The 24,095-nt window shown below is 43.0% G+C and overlaps 1 protein-coding gene across 1 annotated transcript in view; it reads right to left on the bottom strand.

The window, feature by feature from the left end:
* Positions 1-23,993: 23,993 nt before the first annotated feature.
* The window catches only part of LOC128693520 (uncharacterized), a 273,150-nt gene continuing 273,048 nt past the window's right edge, over positions 23,994-24,095 (bottom strand). The window contains exon 9 of the mRNA XM_053783235.2: positions 23,994-24,095. This exon is cut by the window's right edge and continues 2,778 nt beyond it. The gene's annotated coding sequence lies outside the window, so the exon portion shown is untranslated.

Below are 24,095 nucleotides of genomic sequence, written 5' to 3'. Positions count from 1 at the left end.
ATTATCCTCGTATCCCCCTGAAGTTGCCACGGAAATCGGGAACCATCTTGCGTCTAAATCTACCAAGAATCATTGCCCTTGGATTTCTCCTTTATTGGAATGGAGCCGTATATCGTACCTTTCACTCTCCTAGAGCTAGAGTCCACACTTTCCACTTGCCAGTCATCGGTAGTTGGGTCTGATGATATTCATATCAGTATGCTACATGTGCATTCTACAGCCCTCACAGTCCTTTTCCGTCTTTTCAGTCTTATTTGGACACGAGAGGTTCTCCCTCAACAATGGAAATCACAAACCAGGCACTTCGGGACTTGATACTTCTCACTATTAACCCATTGCTCTGACCAGTGTAGTCTACAAGGTGATGGAACGATTGGTGATAAGACGTCTGATATGATATTTGGAGACTCAAAATAGTCTTTCTCATCGCCAATGTGGCTTTCGCAAAGGCCACTACTTTGAATCCCTTGCTTCACTTATATACGTATGTGCGAAATGCCTTTGCTTGCGAACGCACCGTCCTAGGAATCTTTTTTGATCTTGAGAAGGCATATGACGCCATTTGGAGGTGTAACATTTTAGCCCAGGCCTACTGCCTGCATAGACATCTCTACCCTTTCTTTGGTGGCTTCCGTTATCTCTCCACTTTTTATCCAGACTACATCTCCCTCTGCCGCCAAGCTCTCTCCGCCTTCTCTCTCATCTGAAACTATTGAAACCATCTCCGCGTTTATCGAGGAGACAGCACCTATGATGGACACCTGTCCCCCCTCCCCCCCAACACATTGCATTCTTACCTTTCGTGCCTTCCTTCGCGTCATCCTAGTGACGTGAATGTTGACTTTACAGACCCTCTTGGTCTGTAGACACCTGCAAAATGTTATTGTTAGGCTCTCTTAGCCGATCATAGCTGGTTTACAGTGGAGTATTCGAGGCCTCAGGGGTAATCGGGGAGAGCTTCATGTACTGCTCTCCCAGTTTTTCCCTGTTTGTGTCTGTTTACAAGAGCATAAATTGAGCTCTGTTGTTTTCTACCCTATCTCGGGCTATATTTTATTACATTAATCGAATCCTTTTTCCCAATGGGATTTTTAATGAAAGTGCACTTCTCGTGCACCACGGTATACCACATTTTTGGGTTCTTGTCGCATTCTTGAGTTCACTGCTTTACACTGCAGCACGCATCTACTTGGACAAGTGGTATGCAGTCTGCTCTTTATATCTTTCTCCTCGGCAATTAACTATTCCGGATGTGGCATCTCTGATTTCTTCCCTACCTCCTCCTCTCCTCTCCTCTTATTAGGGGATTTTAATGCTCACCATTTCCTCTGGGGATAATCTCACTGTGACTTTCGTGGTGATCAGAGGTTCTCTCTTCTCTTCCCCCTGCATGTTTTAAATGCGGGTACTCCCACCCATTCGACCCTCGCACTTAAAACCTGTCTTGCATAGATCTTTCAATGTGCTTCCCCTCAAATGTACTCGCCATTATCTGGTCAGTGCTCCCTGATTTTCCTGACAGCGATCATTTTCCTATCATACTTCTGATGCGTATTCCCGACCTCATCGTAGCCATGTTGGCAGCTTGATCGGGCGAATTGGGTCATTTACTTACGCCAAACTGTTTTTAGTGGAGAACCTTCTCCTTTATCTTCAGCTGCTGAGCTATTACAACTATTTTTATCCTTGGTTTTAAGCACAACCTCGAATACAATCCCTCAAACTTCAGGTAGGCACACTCAGAAATGTGTGCCTTGGTGGTCTCCTGCTTGTGCTCGTGCAGTGCCTTTCAAACGTGCTGCATGGGGCCGATATTGTCATAATAGAACCACAGAGTGACTCCTTGATTTTAAGCAGGTGAGGGCGGTTACCTGACGTGTCATTCGAGAAGCTGAACGCACTTGATCTTACCCATCATCAGGGATTACGTAAATTTATGTCAAGGTGCTTTTCACTGCTCCCCTGTTAAAAGCCTACATGCAGAAGCGAAAGTTCCTTAAACGATTGATATGATGCCCATTGCCTACGTTGTTTTGTCCATTCTTATGACCTTCATACAGGATAGTAATGGACTGCCCCTGTTTACTCCGCTCTTGACTTTTCTTCAGTTGCCCCCTTATATGTACGTCTAGCATCTAAGTTTTCTCTTCTTTGCCTGGAAGATTCCGACATTTCGGGTCTTTTCTTCCCCACTGCTGTGCGTGAAAGCTCCAATACCTACAGTGGCTTCTCGCTCCGGTCTCATTCTCTGGCCGTTGTAGTTTACACTGATGGGACTAAATCCTCTGACGGTGTTGGGGTTGCAGCAGTGTTCCAGGACAGTGTTGTACAAGGTCACTTATTAGACTCGTCTAGCATCTTCACAGCTGAACTACATGCATTTCTCATAGAGATTATCCGTATTGCGTCCAAACCTACCTCATCACTTGTGGTAGTCTCAAACTCCTATAGTGCTTTGCATGCTACCAAAAGATTTAGTTCGCCTCATCCCCTAGTTCTTCGGATACAACTCTGGTTGCGCCACATTTCTAGCAAAACAAAGAAATAATTTTCTGCTGGGTACCTGCGCATGTTGATGTTTAAGGCAACGAGAAGGCGGATTCTGTTGCGTTGTCAGCTGAACATGACCTTCCAGTTTCATATAGAAGTATTCCATTCTCATATTATTTTTCTGTAATCTCTAGCCACTCGCAACCGTTGGCAACAACGTTGGTCTGACTTGACTCATAAATTACACTCTGTCAAGCGGGGTTGAGGATCCTGGTCTTATCATCATCTTGTCGTGTTTGGGAGACTACCCGTTTTCCAGTTTTCGAATTGGGCACACACGTCTCACTCATGGGTATCTCATGGAGAGGCGCCCAGTTCCACTCTGAATTGTCAGGTTTCACTTTCAGTTTTTCATATTCTGTTGAACTGTCCAGTCTATCAGTGAACACGCAGAATTTACTTTCCACGTCCTCACCTGTCTAACATCCTTACTTTATCTTCCCTCCTCGCTGACAGCTTCACCTTGGACATAGACTCCCTCTTTGACTTTTTAATAGCAACAGATTTATTATACTTTAGCACTCTTGGCTGACCTTACAACCTCTACCCTGCAACGCTGTATGACCCCGGTGGTTTAGCGCTTACTTTTGATTATAATAATGATTTCCCCATTTTTATGTTCTTAGGTTCTTACGTAATATTAAATACTATTTCATCCCTAAATGACTATTAACGTAAACTTTATTTTCAGTGCTCGCTACATACACTGGCAAATAGCGAGTGTGTGTGTTGATGGCTTCAGGTGTGTTGTTGGTGTGGATGTGGAGAGAAGTGACCTCTCTCACCCTAAATCACTGTTATCAAACTGCACCATATTCGCTCCACTTAAACTGAAGAAGCCACTGGTTTGCGGAACGTTTCCGGATTAAAAATCAGAGAGAGAGAGAGAGAGAGAGAGAGAGAGAGAGAGAGAGAGAGAGATTAAAATAATACGACTAACACCCTTCATACATCTAACTATAATTATCGTTTTTATATTCTTATGAGGGATGATCAGTAATAACATAATCACAGTGATCTAACATTATATGCAGGAATCGACAACTCGTCTACCCATCATCGCCTCTCCTACAACACTAATATTATGGGCACAAGTTTTCATTCATAAAAACAGTGTTTACTAGCTTGAGTGGTTTTCATATGTCTCCATCGGCACTGATTCGTTTCAACTTCCGTGTAGCTATGTGTCTAGAGAACTCTCTTACCCTCCAGACTCTAGGGAAGTTACTAGGTCACCTGTCACTTGATAAATCAGAGGATATAACTTCTCTTCTGTTTGAATATCTGGCTCTTCCGTGATGTCCTGCAGTGTCGTGTTCTAGGGGAACATAACTCGGATGTTCAAGAAGGAATACCTGACAAGCAATCACGCTACAGTCCAATTAAACACAAGGCTCTATAGGTAGAAATAGATTTTCTGTCGAAACATGGCCTGAATGAAAAAAGTTACAACTCATGGGTATCATCATGATTACTTGTATGTAAACTTGATAGTACCAATAGGATGTGCGCTGATTACCACTGGGAGAATGCTGACGACTTACCAGGCGGTTAACCTCTATCTCGAATAGATAACAGAATTGTTGTCTCAGGAGTCACCTGCTTTAGTCATCTGGACATGTTTGGTGGGCGCTACCACGTACCTCTGACCCCTTAAACATAAGAGGTGTTAGCATTCACTGTACATAATGACTTTTTCAACTAGCTTCAGCTGATAGAAGGCTTGGAAGTAGATACTTACCTATATGACCTGGTGGTGTACAGTGAGAACTGGAAGCAGAATTTAACTCGTCCGCATGCTCTTTTCGAGAAGTCAATATTTTTCCATTTTTGGTCAACCTCGTCAAGTGTGAGTTCAGTTAGGTAAGATTCTGTAGAAGCTATGATAGGTATAATTTCTCAATTACAATTCCTAGGGTTTGGAATGGAGTGCAGTAATTTCTAGGCAGGGTGGAATACTGTCCTAGATTTTTTCAAAATTTTCTAAGGAAGCCGAGCCTCTAACCGAGCTTAAAACTAGTAAGGAGAAATATATCTAGTTGTACGCTTGTGAAATACCACTAGAGCTCACTTCGGCTTGCATCCTAGAGGGCCTTAATTTTTCGTTGTTTCCCCCACCCCCTTGCAAACTGATGGAAGTGTTATGCTTTTACAGCTGTCGTCTTTCTACAGAAGTCAGGGAGCGATATTTATCAACTTTAGCTCAGAGCTCAAACCCCACCAAAAGAACTATGCAAGAATTGAAAGGGATTTCTTTGGATAGACTTCAAAGTTATTTGGAGCACTTTGAAGTCTTTGTGAGGGCATCACTTGATGTTATTAAGAGTAACCGGAGTAAGATGTTCTACATGAAGGAAGTCAGTGATGAGAAATTAACTCCTTGAATAAAGACGAAGCAAGTATAAGAAAACAATTACGACGGAGAATTCTAACATTTTTATTTACTGTATACAAAAGGTTTGTTTGGAGCGTGGAGCACTGAGGATGTCACGAAGACATCAGTGGCAGCACCTTCATCAAGTGAGGTCATTATAAGCACACTCAGAAAATCATCATAAATTCCACACCATGTAATAAATCAGAACCAATTAAAATGTCAATCTTTCCTATTGAGTGTTATGGTTACCCTTTCTGATGTATTGTTTTTGTGTTCACTGTATATCCATTTGTTATTGATTCCTGTCATTTTTCTAACATGAAATAATTTTCAGTCGAATCATAATACTATTTAAATACAAGAGCCATGCTAACAAAATATAATTATACATTTTAAGACAAATATCTCTTCCCGAAAAAAATTATCGTATTTTATTACAGTATTTTAATAAGTCAAAGGAATCAATGTACTTGTTGATAAAATTGCTACATTGATAAAGAACTTAGCAAGTATTGAGAATAACAATATAAACTCCAAACAATAAACAAAAAATTTCGTATTCGTTACCTAGGTTGTATTGATGAGCTAACTAAAACTGTCTCACGAAATACGACCACTTACGAAGTGTTAGACCTGCAGACCAGAATATTCCCAGAAGTGAAATTTTTTCCCAGAAGTGGAGACCAGAATCACTGCAGACAAACCAGTACCACTACACAAGTGCTACTGGTCCAGTACACGACCACTATCACAAGACTGTTGTATATGTTATACAAGCACTTGTATACCTGTATGGTATATAAGAGTGCTTGCCAAACAACTTTTCGGGCAAAACTGGTGTATTTTACGGTGATTGTGTGAAGTAAAACCTACATGCTAGATTTAATGTGTGCGTAATTCATTCTGTATTCAGCCGAACATTTCAGCAAGGACTGAGGAACGAAAGTGATGACATACCCAGAACTACAGGCCTTCTATGATTTATGAAATATCGTCATTAGTTAATGAGCGAAGTACCAGGTACTATGATAGCGACAGATCCTGTGTCAGTAGCGCTAGGCACTATTAGAGTAGTACCAATAGATGTTCTATGAGGGTAGTATTAGGAGATGCCCTGTGAGGGTAGTATCAGGAGATGCCCTGTGAGAGTAGTATCAGGAGATGCCCTGTGAGGGTAGTATCAGGAGATGCCCTGTGAGGGTAGTATCAGGAGATGCCCTGTGAGGGTAGTATCAGGAGATGCCCTGTGAGGGTAGTATCAGGAGATGCCCTGTGAGGGTAGTATCAGGAGATGCCCTGTGAGGGTAGTATCAGGAGATGCCCTGTGAGGGAAGTATTAGGAGATGCCCTATGAGGGTAGTATCAGGAGATGCCCTATAAGAGTAGTATCAGATGCCCTGTGAGGGTAGTATTAGGAGATGCCCTGTGAGAATGGTATCAGCAGATACCCTGTGAGGATAGTATCAGATGATGCCCTGTGAGGGTAGTATCAGGAGATGCCCTGTGAGGGTAGTATCAGGAGATGCCCTGTGAGGGTAGTATCAGGAGATGCCCTGTGAGGATAGTATCAAGAGATGCCCTGTGAGGGAAGTATTAGGAGATGCCCTATGAGGGTAGTATTAGGAGATGCCCTGTGAGGGTAGTATCAGGAGATGCCCTATGAGTAGTATCAGATGCCCTGTGAGGGTAGTATTAGGAGATGCCCTGTGAGAATGGTATCAGGAGATACCCTGTGAGGATAGTATCAGATGATGCCCTGTGAGGGTAGTATCAGGAGATGCCCTGTGAGGGTAGTATCAGGAGATGCCCTGTGAGGGTAGTATCAGGAGATGCCCTGTGAGGGTAGTATCAGGAGATGCCCTGTGAGGGAAGTATCAGGAGATGCCCTGTGAGGGTAGTATCAGGAGATGCCCTGTGAGGGTAGTATCAGGAGATGCCCTGTGAGGGTAGTATCAGGAGATGCTCTGTGAGGGTAGTATCAGGAGATGCCCTGTGAGGGTAGTATCAGGAGATGCCCTATAAGAGTAGTATCAGATGCCCTGTGATAGTATCAGGAGATGCCCTGTGAGGGTAGTATTAGGAGATGCCCTGTGAGGGTAGTATCAGGAGATGCCCTATAAGAGTAGTATCAGATGCCCTGTGAGGGTAGTATTAGGAGATGCCCTGTGAGAATGGTATTAGGAGATATCCTGTGAGGGTAGTATCAGGAGATGCCCTGTGAGGGTAGTATTAGGAGATGCCCTGTGAGGGTAGTATCAGGAGATGCCCAGTGAGGGTAGTATAAGGAGATGCCCTATAAGAGTAGTATCAGATGCCCTGTGAGGGTAGTATTAGGAGGTGCCCTGAGAGAATGGTATTAGGAGATATCCTGTGAGGGTAGTATCAGGAGATGCCCTGTGAGGGTAGTATCAGAAGATGCCCTATGAGGGTAGTATTAGGAGATGCCCTGTAAGGGTAGTATCAGGAGATGCCCTGTAAGGGTAGTATCAGGAGATGCCCTGTGAGGATAGCATCAGGAGATGCCCTGTGAGGGTAGTATCAGGAGATGCCCTGTGAGGGTAGTATCAGGAGATGCCCTGTGAGGGTAGTATCAGGAGATGCCCTATAAGAGTAGTATCAGATGCCCTGTGAGAGTAATATCAGGAGATGCCCTGTGAGGGTAGTATTAGAAGATGCCCTGTGAGGGTAGTATCAGAAGATGCCCTATAAGAGTAGTATTAGATGCCCTGTGAGGGTAGTATTAGGAGATGCCCTGTGAGAATGGTATCAGGAGATACCCTGTGAGGGTAGTATCAGGAGATGCCCTGTGAGGGTAGTATCAGGAGATGCCCTATGAGGGTAGTATTAGGAGATGCCCTGTGAGGGTAGTATTAGGAGATGCCCTGTGAGAGTAGTATCAGGAGATGCCCTGTGAGGATAGCATCAGGAGATGCCCTGTGAGGGTAGTATCAGGAGATGCCCTGTGAGGGTAGTATCAGGAGATGCCCTGTGAGGGTAGTATCAGGAGATGCCCTATAAGAGTAGTATCAGATGCCCTGTGAGAGTAATATCAGGAGATGCCCTGTGAGGGTAGTATTAGAAGATGCCCTGTGAGGGTAGTATCAGAAGATGCCCTATAAGAGTAGTATTAGATGCCCTGTGAGGGTAGTATTAGGAGATGCCCTGTGAGAATGGTATCAGGAGATACCCTGTGAGGGTAGTATCAGGAGATGCCCTGTGAGGGTAGTATCAGGAGATGCCCTATGAGGGTAGTATTAGGAGATGCCCTGTGAGGGTAGTATTAGGAGATGCCCTGTGAGAGTAGTATCAGAAGATGCCCTGTGAGAGTAGTATTAGGAGATGCCCTGTGAGAGTAGTATCAGAAGATGCCCTGTGAGGGTAGTACCAGGAGATGCCCGTGATCGTAGTATCAGGAGATGCCCTGTGAGGGTAGTATCAGGAGACGCCCTGAGAGGGTAGTATCAGGAGATGCCCTGTGAGGGTAGTATCAGGAGATGCCCTATAAGAGTAGTATCAGATGCCCTGTGAGGGTAGTATTAAGAGATGCCCTGTGAGAATGGTATCAGGAGATACCCTGTGAGGATAGTATCAGGAGATGCCCTGTGAGGGTAGTATCAGGAGATGCCCTGTGAGGGTAGTATCAGGAGATGCCCTGTGAGGGTAATATTAGGAGATGCCCTGTGAGGGTAGTATTAGGAGATGCCCTGTGAGAGTAGTATCAGGAGATGCCCTGTGAGAGTAGTATTAGGAGATGCCCTGTGAGATTGGTATTAGGAGATATCCTGTGAGGGTAGTATCAGGAGATGCCCTGTGAGGGTAGTATCAGAAGATGCCCTGAGAGGGTAGTATTAGGAGATGCCCTGTAAGAGTAGTATCAGGAGATGCCCTGTGAGGATAGTATCAGGAGATGCCCTGTGAGGATAGTATCAGGAGATGCTCTGTGAGGGTAGTATCAGGAGATGCCCTGTGAGGATAGTATCAGGAGATGCCCTGTGAGGGTAGTATTAGAAGATGCCCTGTGAGGGTAGTATCAGGAGATGCCCTATAAGAGTAGTATCAGATGCCCTGTGAGGGTAGTATTAGGAGATGCCCTGTGAGAATGGTATCAGGAGATACCCTGTGAGGGTAGTATCAGGAGATGCTCTGTGAGGGTAGTATCAGGAGATGCCCTGTGAGGGTAGTATCAGGAGATGCCCTATGAGGGTAGTATCAGGAGATGCCCTGTGAGGGTAGTATCAGGAGATGCCCTGTGAGGGTAGTGTCAGGAGACGCCCTGAGAGGGTAGTATCAGGAGACGCCCTATAAGAGTAGTATCAGATGCCCTGTGAGGGTAGTATTAGGAGATGCCTTGTGAGAATGGTATCAGGAGATACCCTGTGAGGATAGTATCAGGAGATGCCCTGTGAGGGTAGTATCAGGAGATGCCCTGTGAGGGTAGTATTAGGAGATGCCCTATGAGGGTAGTATTAGGAGATGCCCTGTGAGGGTAGTATTAGGAGATGCCCTGTGAGGGTAGTATCAGGAGATGCCCTGTGAGGGTAGTATCAGGAGATGCCCTATGAGGGAAGTATCAGGAGATGCCCTATAAGAGTAGTATCAGATGCCCTGTGATAGTATCAGGAAATGACCTGTGAGGGTAGTATTAGGAGATGCCCTGTGAGGGTAGTATCAGGAGATGCCATATAAGAGTAGTATCAGATGCCCTGTGAGGGTAGTATCAGGAGATGCCCTGTGAGGGTAGTATCAGTAGATGCCCTATGAGAGGAATATTAGGAGATGCCCTGTGAGGGTAGTATCAAAAGATGCCCTGTGAGGGTAGTATCAGAAGATGCCCTATGAGGGTAGTATTAGGAGATGCCCTGTGAGTGTAGTATCAGGAGATGCCCTGTGAGGGTAGTATCAGGAGATGCCCTGTGAGGGTAGTATCAGGAGATGCCCTGTGAGGGTAGTATCAGGAGATGCCCTGTGAGGGGTTAGTATCAGGAGATGCCCTTTGAGGGGCAGTATCAGGAGATGCCCTGAGAGGATAGTATCAGGAGATGCCCTGTGAGGGTAGTATCAGGAGATGCCCTGTGAGGGTAGTATCAGGAGATGCCCTGTGAGGGTAGTATCAGGAGATGCCCTGTGAGGGTAGTATCAGGAGATGCCCTGTGAGGGTAGTATCAGGAGATGCCCTGTGAGGGGTTAGTATCAGGAGATGCCCTTTGAGGGGCAGTATCAGGAGATGCCCTGAGAGGATAGTATCAGGAGATGCCCTGTGAGGGTAGTATCAGGAGATGCCCTGTGAGGGAAGTATCAGGAGATGCCCTGTGAGGGTAGTATCAGGAGATGCCCTGTGAGGGTAGTATCAGGAGATGCCCTGTGAGGGGGTAGTATCAGGAGATGCCCTTTGAGGGGCAGTTTCAGGAGATGCCCTTTGAGGGGCAGTTTCAGGAGATGCCCTGTGAGGGTAGTATCAGGAGAGGCTCTGTGAGGGGGTAGTATCAGGAGAGGCCCTGTGAGGGTAGTATCAGGAGATGCCCTGTGAGGGTAGTATCAGGAGATGCCCTGTGAGGGTAGTATCAGGAGATGCCCTGTGAGGGGGTAGTATCAGGAGATGCCCTGTGAGGGTAGTATCAGGAGAGGCCCTGTGAGGGGGTAGTATCAGGAGATGCCCTGTGAGGGTAGTATCAGGAGATGCCCTGTAAGGGTATTACCAGGAGATGCCCGTGAGGGTTGTATCAGGAGAGGTGATCTGCGGGGTAATATCAGGTGAGGTCCTGTGAGGGTAGTATCAAGAGAGGTCCGGTGAGTGGTAATATCAGATGTCCAGTGAGTGGTAGTATCAGGAGAGGTCCTGTGAGGGTAGTATCAGCAGGGGTCCTGTGAGGGAAGTATCAGGAGATATCCTGTGAGCGAAGTATCAGGAGAGGTCCTGTGAGGGTAATATCAGGAGAGGTCCTGTGAGGGTAATATTAGGAGAGGTCCTGTGAGGGTAATATCAGGAGAGGTCCTGTGAGGGTAATATCAGGAGAGGTCCTGTGAGGGTAATATCAGGAGAGGTCCTGTGAGGGTAATATCAGGAGAGGTCCTGTGAGGGTAATATCAGGAGAGGTCCTGTGAGGGTAATATCAGGAGAGGTCCTGTGACGGTAATATCAGGAGAGGTCCTGTGAGGGAAGGATCAGGAGAGATCCTGTGAATGTACGTCCAGAAAGGTCCTGTGAGCGGTAGTATCAAGAGAGGTCCTGTGAGGGTAGTATCAGGAGAGGTCCTGTGAGGGTAGTATCAGGAGAGGTCCTGTGAGAGTAGTATCAGGAGAGGTCCTGTGAGGGTAGTGTCAGGAGAGGTCCAGTGAGTGGTAGTATCGGGAGAGGTCCTGAGGGTAGTGTCAGATATTCTGTGATGCTGTGTCAGAACAAATATTTGACTTTATACGTAATACAATATTTTTCAAGCAATTGTGAGACCATTTGTATTAATATCCAGGCTCTTGTCTGTATGATTGTGTTTTTGTACTCACCTAATTGTACTCACCTAATTGTACTCACCTAATTGTAATTGCAGGGGTCGAGACTCAGCTCCTGGCCCTGCCTCTTCACTGAACGCTACTAGGTCCTCTCTCTTCCTGCTCCATGAGCTTTATCATACCTCGTCTTAAAGCTATGTATGGTCCCTGCTTCCACTACATCGCTCGCCAGACTGTTCCACTTCCTGACCACTCTATGACTGAAGAAATGCTTCCTAACATCCCTGTGGCTCATCTGATAATCTTCTCCATGACTTTGCATATTATTCACGTCAGTGACACTGGTCTGTAGTTTAGTGCCTCTTTTCTGTCTCCTTTTTTAAAAATGGGAACTACATTTGTCGTCTTTCATACCTCATTTAGTTGCCCAGTTTCAAGGGATGTGTTGAAGATTGTGGTTAATGGGACACACAGCATTTCTGCTTCCTCTCTAAAGACCCACGGGGAGATGTCCGGTCCCATTGCCTTTGAGGTATCAAGGTCACATGGAAGCTTCTTCACCTCTTCCACAGTTGTGTGTATGTCATCCAGCACTTGTTGGTGTATTCCCTGTTGGTGTCCCCCTCTGTCCTGTCTTCCCAGTCTCCATAGTGAATACTTCTTTAAATCTCTTGTTGAGCTCCTCACATACCTCTTGATCGTTTCTTGTGAGTTCCTCACCTTCTTTCCTCAGCCTCATCACCTGGTCTTTGACTGTTGTCTTTCTCCTAATGTGACTATACAGCAGTTTCGGGTCAGACTTGACTTTACTTGACTTTTGATGCTATGTCATTTTCATACTGTCGCTCTGCCTCCCTCCTTATCTGTGCATACTCGTTTCTGGCTCTTCGACTGATCTCCTTATTTTCCTGGGTCCTTTGCCTTCTGTACCTCTTCCATTCTCTAATGCACTTAGTTTTTGCTTCCCTACACCTTCGGGTAAACCAAAGACTAACTTTGGTCTTCCCATTATTTCTGTTGCCCTTGGGAACAAACCTTTCCTCTACCTCCTTGCATTTTATTGTTACATATTCCATCATTTCGTTTACTGACTTTCCTACCAATTCTCTGTCACACTGAACCTCCCGCAGGGAGTTCTTCATACCTGTGTAGTCCCCCCTTTTATAGTTTGGTTTTTCCTAATCGACTCCTGTTACCCTCTCCACTTGCAGCTCTACGATGTAATCAAAACTCAGAACCACGTGATCGCTAGCTCCAAGAGGCCTCTCATATGTGATGTCCTCAATGTCTGAACTGCTCAGGGTGAACACAAGGTCCAGTCTTGCTGGTTCATCCTCCCCTCTCTCTCTGGTAGTGTCCCTAACGTGTTGATGCATGAGGTTTTACAGTACCACATCCATCATCTTGGCTCTCCATGTGTCAGGACCCCCGTGAGGCTCCAGGTTTTCCCAGTCGATCTCCCTGTGGTTGAAATCGCCCATAACCAGTAATTTTGCTCTGCACGATTGAACTCTTCGTGCCACCTCATCCAGTGTGTCCACCATCGCTCTGTTCTCTTCATAATCCTCTCTTGGCTTCCTGCAGTTCTGTGGTGGGTTATACATCACTGCAATGACTACCTTATGTTCCCCAGACTGAATTGTAGCTACTATGTAGTCCCTTTCTCCAATCTCGTCCATGCCTTCCATTTCCTCAAAATCCCATCAGTTTTTTATGAGCAGTGCAACCCCTCGTCCCCCTCTGCTCCTTCTGTCTTTCCTTAGGATCTAATATCCCGGTGGGAAGACTGCATCTGTTATTGTCTCAGTGAGTTTCGTTTCTGTGAGTGCTATGATGTCTGGGGACTTTTCATTGATTCTTTCATGCCACTCGTATGTATTTGTTAATCCGATCGTGTACCACACCTTCAACTTTTTATCTATCATTGTGTGTGTGTGTGTGTGTGTGTGTGTCTGTGTTTGTGTGTTTTTATTATTTTATTATTTTAGTATTATCTGTGGTGGTAGTAGTAGTAGTCGTAGTAGCATTTTAAGTAGTAATATTAGTGGCAATAGTAGTAGTAGCACTATTAATAGTAGTAGTAGTAGTAGCAAAGTAGTAATAGCAATACTAGTAGTAGTAGTAGTGGTGGTGGTGCTGGTAGTAGTAGTATAAACAGCAGTAGAAACAGAAACAATAGTCCCTAACACCATGGAACAATAGTCCCTGACACCATGGAATAATACTCCTTAACACCAAGGAAGAAGTCCCTAATACCGAGGAACAACAGTCCTTAAAACACCAAGGAATTTAGTAGTGAAGAAGTAGTTATGATTCTTTCACACTGTGGTAGTGACTGTGTCATGTGGAGTTAGTGACTATATCAGTGATAGTAACCGTGTCACACGGTGGTAACTGTGTCAGGCGGTAGTAGTAACTTGACTATACGGTGACAGTGACTGGCAAGCGGTAGTAGCGACCTTGATAAAAGGATGAAAGTGACTGGGTCACAATTTGGTAGTAACTGTGATACACAGCGATAGAAACTGTATCACTTGGTGGAAATGACCGGGTCCAACACTGGTAGTGATTGAAGGACATGACCGTAGTGACTGTAGTAAACAATTATAGTCACGATTTACGCGATGGTAATGAGTGAGTTATGATGGAAATGGTAAAAAATACAGACAAATTGAGAATTAGACACATGTGCGACTGTTCCACATTGTCTTAATCCTCAATGGCTGAGTTACACGGTGGTAGTTAACGATGGTAGTACTAATGGTAGAGGATAGTAGATACTTTGGTACTCAGTAGTAGTGAGTTATAAAAGAAGATAGTTACTGTGATACATGATGGTAGTGACTGCGGAACATGAACGTAATGACTCTCGAATACTGTGGAACTGACTGCGATAGACAGTGGTAGCGACTTTTTATACGGTGGATGTGACTGCGATAGACAGTGATAGTGACTATGATTCTCTGCGGTAAAGCTGTGCAGGTGACTGTGGAACTCAGTGACAGTAAATGCAGCACACAGTGGTAGTGACTGTGGTATACGGTAGTAGTGACTGTGGTGCACTGTGGTAGTGACTGGTGCACTGTGGCAGTGACTGTGGTACACGGTGAAAGTGACTGTGGTACACGGGGGTAGTGACTGGTACACGGTGGTAGTGACTGTGATACACAGTGGAAGTGACTGTGGTACATTGTAGTAGTGACTGTGCTACACGATGGAAGTAACTGTGCTACACCATGATAGTGACTGTGGCACACGATAGTAGTGATTGTGGTACACGGTGGTTGTGACTGTGGCACACGGCGTTAGTGATTGTGGCACACGATGGTACTGAATATAGTACACGGTGGTAATGACTGCAGTACAAGGTGGTAGTGACTGTGCTACACCATGGTAGTGACTGTGGTACATTATGGTAGTGACTGTTCTACAAGACTGCAGTGATTGTGAAACAGTGAAACTGGTTTCTAAGCACAATGGTTATGACTATGGTACATAGTGGAATTCACTGTGATACTTGGTGGTAGTGTTTGTGGTGCACAGTGAAAATAACTGGTTCAGTGTGGTGGTGAATACGGTACACGGTAGTATTGTTTGTGGTACACGGTGGTAGTGACTGTGGTATATACTGGTAGTCCCCATTGTTCACCGTAGTAGTGACTCGTACTCTGTGGTAGAGACTGTGGAACAGTGGTAGTGAATGTAGTACATGGTAGTAGCGAATTTGATACACGGTAGTAATGATTGTGGTATATGGTGGTAATGACCATCATTTACCGTAGCAGTAACAGTAGTACATCATGGTAATAACTCTGGTACACCATGGAAATAACTGTGGTACACCATGGTAACGACACTGGTACACCATGGAAATAACTGTGGTACACCATGGTAACGACACTGGTACACCATGGTAATGACACTGGTACACCTTGGTAATGACACTGGTACACCTTGGTAATGACACTGGTACACCTTGGTAATGACACTGGTACACCTTGGTAATGACACTGGTACACCATGGTAATGACATTGGTACACCATGATAGTACCTGTGGTACACCATGGTAGTGATCGTGCTGTACCATGGTTATGACTGCTACACCATTGTAGTGACTGTGCTACACTGTGGTAGTGACTGTGGTACGCCATAGTAATGACTATGGTACACCATGGTAGTGACTGTGGTACGCCATGGTAATGACTGTGCTACAGCAGTTTAATGACTGTGCTACAGCAGTTTAATGACTGTGCTACACCAATTTAGTGACTCATACACCATGGTAGTGACTGTGCTATACCAATTTAGTAACCATAATACACCGTGGTATTGACTGCGCTACACCATGGTAGTGACTGTGGTGCACCATGGTAGTGACTGTGGTACACCATGGTAGTGACTATGCTATACCATTGTAGTGACTGTGATAAACCATGGTAGTGACTGTGATAAGCCATGGTAGTGACTTTGGTTCACCATGGTAGTGACTGTGGTACACCATGGTAGTGACTGTGCTATACTGTTGTAGTAACTGTGGCACACTTTGGTAATGGCTGAAGAATACCGTGGAAGTGAGTGTGGTATATGGTGGTATTGACTGTTACACAGTGGTAGTGATTGTGGTACACGATGGTAGTGAGTGTGGTACACGGTGATAGTGAGTGTGGTACACGGTGATAGTGAGTGTGGTACACGGTGGTAGTGACTGTGGTACACGTTGATAGTGACTGTGGTACACGGTGGTAGTGGCTGTGGTACACGGTGGTAGCGATTGTGGTACACGGTGGTAGTGATTGTGGTACACGGTGGTAATGATTGTGATACACGGTGGTAGTGACTGTGGTACAGGTGGTAGTAATTGTGGTACATGTGGTTGTGGTACAGGTGGTAATGAGTGTGGTACACGGTGGTAGTGATTGTGGTACACGGTGGTAGTTATTGTGGTACATGGTGGTAGTTATTGTGGTACACGGTGGTAGTTATTGTGGTACACGGTGGTAGTTATTTTGATACACAGTGGTAGTGACTAGTACTGGTACACGGTGGTAGTGGCTGATGCACGGTGGTAGTGATTGTGGTACAGGTGGTAGTAATTGTGGTACATGTGGTTGTGGTACAGGTGGTAATGAGTGTGGTACACGGTGGTAGTGATTGTGGTACACGGTGGTAGTTATTGTGGTACATGGTGGTAGTTATTGTGGTACACGGTGGTAGTTATTGTGGTACACGGTGGTAGTTATTTTGATACACAGTGGTAGTGACTAGTACTGGTACACGGTGGTAGTGATCGTGGTATATGATGGTAATGATTGTGGTATACGGTTGCAGTGACTCTGGTATACGGTGGTAGTGATTGTGGCATGCAGTGGTAGTGATTGTGGTACACGGTGGTAGTTATTTTGATACACAGTGGTAGTGACTAGTACTGGTACACGGTGGTAGTGGCTGATGCACGGTGGTAGTGATTGTGGTACAGGTGGTAGTAATTGTGGTACATGTGGTTGTGGTACAGGTGGTAATGAGTGTGGTACACGGTGGTAGTGATTGTGGTACACGGTGGTAGTTATTGTGGTACATGGTGGTAGTGGCTGATGCACGGTGGTAGTGATTGTGGTACAGGTGGTAGTAATTGTGGTACATGTGGTTGTGGTACAGGTGGTAATGAGTGTGGTACACGGTGGTAGTGATTGTGGTACACGGTGGTAGTTATTGTGGTACATGGTGGTAGTTATTGTGGTACACGGTGGTAGTTATTGTGGTACACGGTGGTAGTTATTTTGATACACAGTGGTAGTGACTAGTACTGGTACACGGTGGTAGTGATCGTGGTATATGATGGTAATGATTGTGGTATACGGTTGCAGTGACTCTGGTATACGGTGGTAGTGATTGTGGCATGCAGTGGTAGTGATTGTGGTACACGGTGGTAGTGATTGTATTATACGGTAGTAATAATTGTAGTATACGGTGATATTGATTTCAGTATATGATGGTAGTGTTGTATATGACAGCAGTGACTGTAATTGTAGTATATGATAGTAGTGATTGGGACGCATTGTGGTAGATAAATATTCTGATACAGGATGGTAGTGACAGGTACGTGGCCTTATTGGCTGTGGAACACAGTTGTGGTGACTAAAACGTGGTGATAGAGACTTATACACAGTGACTGTGACTGTGGTACATATTGGCAATAACTCTTGTACACAGCGTTAGAGGTTTGTGATTCCTTGTTATAATTACTGTGAAACACTGATTGTGACTGGTAAACTATGGTAGTGCCTGTGTTACTCGGTAGTGACTAGGGTACATGATACTAGTGACGGTGGTACATGGGGATATTGACTGTTGTACTCGTTATTATAGAGAGTTTTACACGGAGGGAGAGTTTGTACGACAGGATGGTAGTGACTGTGATACACGGTGGTAGTTATTTTGGTACACATTGATAGTGACTGTTGTTCTCGGTGGTATTAACAGTGATAGACAATGATAGTGATAGTGGTACACAGTGATAGTGACTATGTGACATGATGGTAATTTCTGGGGTCCAATGCGGTACTTGCGTTACGAACTCAACGTAACTTCCTAAATTATTTTTGCAGAGTCTAAGTATCACTGATGAGATGCTGAGGCCTTTTAAAGATGCTGTATGAGCCTTTGGTAAAATAAAATGAGGCTAGTTAAGCTGCAACTTGTCAGAGAATATAAAACCTCCAATGGGGAAATTAGATTCGGGTCACGATTAAATCGTGTCGCAACCAGTTTTGGAGCAAATTATGGTCGTGACCAGAGTTTCCACTGTACAGTGATATGCAAAAGGTTAGCGTGGAATTTAAAAAGGAGCTAGAATATGAGTGATAAAGGAAAAAAATATATGAAGCAAGATGTCATTTGAATAACAACAGTCTTAAAGTACAGATGAACACCTAAGAATAATTAACGTGAAAATACCCTGATACCAAAATTAATATTAAAAGTTATGAGAGTAACTGTCTTGACTATCGCGATACTTCCTAGAGACAGTAAAAAATTTATAAAATAGGATATAAGGTACAAGTCATTTACCCAGGCTATGGGAAGTTTGCGGGTGGTAACTGGAGAGGTATGGTGATAACGACACTAATGTTATAGGGTGAGCGTCGGCCATATTAGCGGTCCAGCATGTCGCAATAGTGTGTTTATATCTCACGTGTTTTAACAAAATATTGTTTATCTGAAAGCTTTTGATATTTGTTGTGCTGTCAGCTGTTTAAATGAGAAATATCGTTGGGAAAGTGGTTAATGGCGACCAGAACACAAAGCTGTGCCATTAGAATACACACGCTTGTGTAGTCAATATTTGGTCTCAGACAAGAGGTTGGTAATCATTCATATTTACCATATCTTTCAATACTGCAAGTGGCCTGCGAGGTCACCGGACCCAACTGTTTGTGACTTCTTTCTTTGGGGGTACGTGAAGAGCACAGTTTACGTACCATCACTACCTGCAACCCTGGGGGAGCTGAGAATTTCGATCACTGAAGCAGTTCGCATGATAACACCAGATATGCTGCAGAGCGTCTGGACCGAACTGGACTGTCGCATCGATGTTTGCCGAGCAACCAGAGGGGCGCACATTGAGTGCCTTTAATGCTGCCCTATGCCACATGAAACTGAATGAAATCCTGCATCTGAAGCTACTAACTGTGAAAGATTATTACAATAAAGTTACATGTTATACCTGTTTGAAATCAAGGAGTGTTTATGTGGCCACCCTGTATAATCCAGACGTTGCAAATATGTATTAACTTAAATTCTTCTTGATCTTTGTGACATTTCTGCATACGTTATCTTTATTATAAATAATATGTATATCAATTCATATATATTGAAATGTTCGAAAAATACGCATAAAATAAATATATGAAAGAGTCACGTACGTCAAGAGATGATAAACATTAGCTAGACCTGCTAAGTGGGTCATCTCTCCTATGTACGGAGAAGACTTTTCCTCCAGGTAGACCCCTCAAGGGAGGCTCTTGATCCGAGGAATTAGATTTGCTTTCCCTTCTTCCTTGGGTCAAACCTGGTTACATCCCTTTCCCCCCAAACGCTGTATGGCCCATATGGGTTTAGTGTTTCTTCCTAAATCTACTAATAATCCATCAGGAATCATGTCACCCAGGTTTATGGAAGTTTTCTTGACCAGTTGTGAGACTATAAAGAAAACCTGAGACGCTATGTTAGTAACACATGCACTCACAAGGAAGGAAATTAAGAGTGTACATGGGAAAGAGCAAGGTAATGAAGATAAAATTAGGAAATGAAAGACTTGATATATTAGAGAGAGGGAGTAGGAAGTGAATGTGTTTGGATATTTGGGAGATATTGCCACCTTATAAATGTGACCGGTGACCAAATTTCGACTTTGTGGTATGTCTACCGCTCTTCATCCCTGACCTGCGAGTTGTAGGATTCGCTTCCCTTGGGTTCGATCCCTACCCATTCTGTGATTTATAGTTTTATCACACTCGATGATAACTGACTGAGTACTGTAGGTTAAACGCCCAGCTTGGCGGGTACAGTAACTAGATGGTTTAGAAAGACACGTAAGCAAACACTATAACATATTTATTAGAAAACGTTTCGGTCCTGGGACCTTGATCACTTCGAGAAGTGATCAAGGTCCCAGGACCGAAACGTTTTCTAATAAATATGTTATAGTGTTTGCTTACGTGTCTTTCTAAACCAACTTGTCGGTATTTATTACCAAGGTTTATACCAACAGTAACTAGAGTCAAGCGCTTGCAAACTTGCTGTAGACAGCAGTCATGTGGCAGCTGTGACCGCCACGCTGGTGAACAAACAAGCAGTTTGCTTTTAACATTCATATGATTATTTAATTTCAAGGAGGTTGTGAAAAACAAGGAGATGTACAGCGGCTTGGAGAATGGGAGCGAATCGGAACCATTTCAAGGAAAGAGAAAAACGCCTCTAATTCCTTGTAGATGTCTGACATCTTGAGGTTATATTCCCACTTTGCACCAACTAGATATATGAATATGATAGCTTATTTTTGTTTTAAGATTTTTATATATTGCACTGTTGTATAATGCATTCATGTGTACGAATAAATACGCATATATCTGTATAACTAAAAAAAAGGGGGAAGAACATACAGACTTACACAACTGTCTAGTATACATTCATCACAAACTAGAAAAACAAGTGGATGGGAAACTAAACTTTAACCCCCCACCTCGCCCCTACCCACCTTTTCACCTATATATTTTCGTACCGATTTCAGTATATCCTTTACCGTCTTACACCATCCTTACCCGTCTTAAAGGTTTACGACTCACGGATGAGCGCACAATGAATAGCAGCTCTGGCGGAACAAACTTTTTACGTTATATACCGTAATGGGAATATATGACGCATCTTAAAATTAATATATCAATGTTTCAGAATTCATTTTAACATGAATATATGCATATTCTTTTGTTATAATTAGAATAGTTAATAAAATTATTATTATTATTATTATTATTACTAGTAGCAGCAGTTATGTACGGTATTACGTTCCGTATTAACATTTTGCAGCTCAGAAGAGGTCAACACAGCATCGCTGGCATACACTTGACCAACAACATGCCGGACACTCAAACTGTGACGTCATCATGTGCAAACAGTATAAAAGAAACCACACCACAGGAACACTTACGTAATAATATGAATGTAATTTTCACCATTTAAAACATATATATATATATATATATATATATATATATATATATATATATATATATATATATATATATATATATATATATATATATATATGAAATCCATAGGAGAATAGTCATCAAACACTGTTGTGTATCTAATCCATGAGAAAAAACAAGTAATAAGTTGCTGTTGTTGTAGATGCATATATAATGAATCACAGAGTCTCTTCACCAAACAATCTGCTGAAAGAATGTGGGTTGACCTTAAAGAACTACAGCTGCCTCTATCTCAACCCAGGCATGAGGCAGAGTAGTTCAACCTTAAGAGGCAGAAGACCTGCAGCTAAACCTCATGAAGAGTCCTAGAAGTTATAGATCAACCATCCCAAGAGTACCAAGAGCTGGAGATAAACAACTTTAATGCTCTTTAAGGGAGGTGACTAGTGAGGGCTCATGATTCGAGGAATTGGGTCGTTCTCTCCTTTGCTTAAATCGAACCTGATTGCTTCCTAATCCTCCAGGCGTATGAATGTAACACTAATAATATAAATAACTTGAAAAGCACCAAGAGCTTTGTCAACACACTCAAAAATATCTAGCATCTTGATATTAACATCCTCAAAAGGCTCAGAAATGTAGGTCAGCACCCCAGAGATAGCCAGGAATTTAAATAATTCTAACCTTCCTGTAAGTAAAGTGCAACAGCTTTGAAAGTTAGACGCCTATCTAAAGAGGCATTTCCAGTTAACACAAAGAAAAAAATATAAATGGTTGAATGAGACTGGCAAAATGAGACATTGTTCACCATACTGCAAATCTCTCGTTGGAGGAAATGCACGAGCACTCAACACTTGAAGACGATCATACCAGGTATTCTCAACTCATCGCTCACACAAAAAATACCTCACCTTTCATCTAGGTAGGATAAACATGTGCTGAAAGTTTGAAGCCAATCAGAAGAGCCTCTCACGTTATCACATGTAAACTACTGCCATATTTTCATATATAAAACTGGCAGATATTGAACACAATAACATTCCACTCCTTCCTCTGATTAAAATATATCTACGTTGAAAGCTTGAAAGCAATCACAAAAGAACGTTCTAACATCACCTGAAAGGTGATTATGTGATAACGTGATTACGTGAACCAACAAGGCAAGCCAGAGCTCGATATTAAAAAAGTAAAATAACCTTGGCTATGGTGACAGCGGTCATCACCTGCCATGAAGACTGGTTTTCAAAGGAGATGATCTCTTGTTTATATCAAGGAAACAAAAAGACTGATCCTAATGAAACTCACAGAAGTTAATCCCTTGTAAATGACACACTAATCCACAGCATTGCAAAAAATGAATAATTTTTATTAAGGCTTAATATTTAAAGGCTTTTGTAAGTTATAGATAATATCAGATACCTCCTACAACGCTTAAAGGAGTTACATAATGTCATGTGAATGAGGATTAATTAACTAGTGTGGGATTAAATTACCTTCTTAGTACTTCAGAAAAGTAAGCATACCATCCCAGATATTTTACAAATAAAATTAGCAAATTGGAGTCTACAACACCCACTTAAAAGCCTTTCTTGCAGTACTACGAGTTTGAAACCGAACTGAGCGAGGTATTCATTTTTCAGTCATGGCATGAAATCAGATATTCCAAGATTTTTAACTATGTATATTGCAAATTTGTACCTGGACAGCCTAAGCTTATATAATACCAGGCTTCTTGTAAAATCCATCAACATAAAGGCTTGAAGTTGATCAAATAAAACATTCTCCAATTATTTGATGAAAATCAGTATCGCAGTTTGTTTCATGAAAATGGTAAAATTGCACTAACGCAATCCATCAATAACAGTGTAAACTTTTTGATTAGAAAGATGCACAAGTAATAAAAGTTTGATCATGAGAGACTTTCTACAATTTCCGCTCGGATTCTAGCGACTCTTTAAGTTGGTAGAAATGAACCTATACAGACTTAGCTTATACGATGCATGAGTCATTAACGATGGAAGCCTTTCACTTGAGGCATAGTCAAGATATTTCACAAAAAAAAATACCATGTTGTTTTAAAAAATAAAACTAGCAGATCAGTAAATGACAATTCCAACCTTCTAAATAGGACATACCAATGAGGAAATTTTGAACCCAGTCAGCAGAAGAGGCTTTCTAAAGGCAGTGCATGGAAATCGAAATTAGGAACAGGCTATATAATGTTGACCAGAGGATTCCTGCATATGCAATAGTTGCAGGAACATTTCCTTAGTTACAGAATATCAGCGTTATAAACATGAAGGCATATGAGGCATTCTTAAGTTATAAACAAAAACTTAAGAGAAAGAAGGAAAATATTGAGGCAACCCTCTATAAGGTAACTTTCCAGGGATATCTAACTAGGAAGCTCCTGGTGGTTTCCCTTTATTCAACACTGTGCTATCCATCGATAGGGTGAAGTCTAGTAGATTAACTTTTTACTTTACAACCCTCAGTTAAAATGACACGATTGCAAACAAACCAAAACACGAGTGGGGTTAGAACCCGCGATCAGAGAGTCACAAAACGGTCGGTCTGGAGTTTAGTGACTCTCTGATCGCTGGTTCTAACCCCACCTGTGGTATGATTTCTCAGTTAAAATGTAAAATTAGTTTTTTGAAATTAAGGGAGGTGTTTTCCATTGAAGTCTGTTCAGTTTGAGTAACAAAGAGAAGATGAGTGTAAGCATTATGAGACTGGTGTATTAAGTACTGCCTCTGTTTCGCATTCTAGTTAATTACTCAGACGGTACAAATGTAGGACTGATTTTAATCATGGTCTAATATAAAATGTGCGTTTTTATGAAATTGTGTTGATTAATTTCATAATTTGCAATTATTTTCATAAGCATCCCAGGGTTAGGAAGAGTATCTTGTTCTTGTTGTTAGTCTATATTCTGCAAAATCTTACAAATCATACGTTCCTCGGCAAACATCATCTAGGCTAAAGTAGTGAATTACGAGCACCTGTATCA

This window comes from Cherax quadricarinatus, chromosome 57 (assembly GCF_038502225.1).
Source record: "Cherax quadricarinatus isolate ZL_2023a chromosome 57, ASM3850222v1, whole genome shotgun sequence".
NCBI lineage: Eukaryota > Metazoa > Arthropoda > Malacostraca > Decapoda > Parastacidae > Cherax > Cherax quadricarinatus.
This window is presented reverse-complemented; position numbering and strand designations above follow the sequence as displayed.